The sequence below is a fragment of the Heterodontus francisci genome, unplaced genomic scaffold, assembly GCF_036365525.1.
Source record: "Heterodontus francisci isolate sHetFra1 unplaced genomic scaffold, sHetFra1.hap1 HAP1_SCAFFOLD_75, whole genome shotgun sequence".
Taxonomy (NCBI): Eukaryota; Metazoa; Chordata; class Chondrichthyes; order Heterodontiformes; family Heterodontidae; genus Heterodontus; species Heterodontus francisci.
In genome coordinates this window covers 1,273,610-1,275,626 of record NW_027141820.1, presented here as the reverse complement: position 1 = coordinate 1,275,626, position 2,017 = coordinate 1,273,610, and the positions used below count along the sequence as shown (strand labels likewise).

Genomic DNA, 2,017 nt, shown 5'->3' with positions numbered 1-2,017 from the left:
TGATGACTCACAACTCTTCAGATACTGAAGCAGTCTGTGCCTGCAAGCAGCAAGACCTGAAAAACATTCAGGCTTGAGCTGATAAGTGACAAGCAACCTTCTGGCCACACAAGTGCCAAGCAGTGAACATCTCCAATGAGAGAGAAAAAAAATCTACCTTTTGATATTCAGAAGCATTATCATCGTTAAATCCCCCACCATCAACATCTTGACCAGAAACGTAACTAGACCAGTCACATCTATGCTGTGGCTATAAGCGCAGGTCAGAGATTACGAATTCTGCAGCAAGTATCTCACCTCCTGACACCCCAAATCCTGTCCACCATCTACAAGGCACAAGTCAGGAGTGTGATGGAATACATCCCACTCAACAACACTCAAGAAGCTCAACACCATCCAGGACAAAGCAGCGCACTTGATCGGCACCTAACACGCCACCTTAAACATTCAATCCCTCCAAAACCTGTAAACAGTGGCTGCAGTGTGTACCATCTCCATATGCACTGCAGCAAGTATCCTTCAACAGCACCTTCCAAACTCGTGACCACTAGCACCTCGAAGGACAAGGGCAGCAGATGCATGGGAACACCACCACCTGCAGGTTCACCTCCAAGTCACTCACCATCATGACTTGGAACTATATCACCATTTCTTCACTGTTGCTGGGTCAAAATCCTGGAACTCCCTCCACAATAGCACTGTGGGTGTTCCTACACCACATTGACTGCAGCAGTTCAAGAAGGCAGCTCCCCACCACATTCTCAAGGGCAATTAGGGATGGGCAATAAATGCCAGCCTTGCCAGCGATACTCACACCCAAGAATGAATAAAAGCCAAATCACTCTCCACAGATTCCCCATAATCTGGGCTTGGACATTTACTTCAGGAGCACAGAGCTTTATATCACTGCAACATGAGTTCCAATTTTCAGATTCTGTTCACTTTTCACATTATTTTCTACCAGTCCACTAGCTTTTATTAATTCAGTATTCGGGTCTCTACTCCTCCGCCGTTTCTAACATCTCACCTCTTACAAAAAAACACTCTAATCTTGGTAGTAGGTAGTAGATGACCCCTCATTTTAAACTCCATCTGCCAAAGCATTGCTCACTCACTTAATCTATCAAGAAGATTTGAAAATACATTTCTTGCCAAAGGATAATTTTCTGCATCTGCTCCCTCGCCATTTGCTTTTCCCATTTGTCTTTCACTTGGTGCAAATCCAGAGAAAGTAAAGATGGAAGGAAGGAGGGGAGGAAAAATCCTGCTCCGTTTCGTGATCCCTATTTGATCTTCATTCCAGTGCAGTTTGGGTGAAGAATTCCAATTGTCTGTCTCAATTTTAATAAAGTATAAACAATTCTCGAATCACTGTCTGGACATTGACAAGAACAGGTTTCGAGGCTGACTTGACACATAAACAATACGCTGCACTGTTCATAAACTAGCGACAAGAATGGGATTCGAACCCACGCGTGCAAAGCACAATGGATTAGCAATCCATCGCCTTAACCTCTCGGCCACCTTGTCAGTTGAACAAACATAGCTGTCACCTTCAGCACAGCTTCTGGCTGTGCAGCCAGCTGTGTAATGATGGAAATATATCTTCTGTCAGTAAATGAAGTTGGGAATGGAGCGGTGTGAAACATTTCCAGACCATGTCCAACACGTTTCTACTCAGTGTGAAAACCCACCACGGAAAGACTGGAACATACAATCATTTCATCACATCATGATTAACATCACTCAGACACCTGAACCATTAGGTCACTGACAAAGTCATGATGACCGAATTTCTCATGAAATGAAAACTGAACTAACTGACTGGAAGAATTGCTTTAACTCCACATGATCAGCGAGGCACAGCCTCAGGCCGACTTGTCGGGTGGTGTAAACAGATATCACTGCGTCTGATCTTCACCAGAACAGAGAGTGAGATGTAACATTGATCATCAAACAGACTGTGAGAGAATACAACAGAATAAAACACATGGAGAGACACTGTGGAATAACAAAT

At 44.0% G+C, this 2,017-nt stretch overlaps 1 non-coding gene across 1 annotated transcript; it reads right to left on the bottom strand.

Moving 5' to 3' along the window:
• Nucleotides 1–1,448: 1,448 nt before the first annotated feature.
• trnas-gcu (transfer RNA serine (anticodon GCU)) lies at nucleotides 1,449–1,530 on the bottom strand. The gene has a single exon. It is a non-coding gene; the product is annotated as a tRNA-Ser (tRNA).
• Between the last annotated feature and the right edge of the window lie 487 nt (nucleotides 1,531–2,017).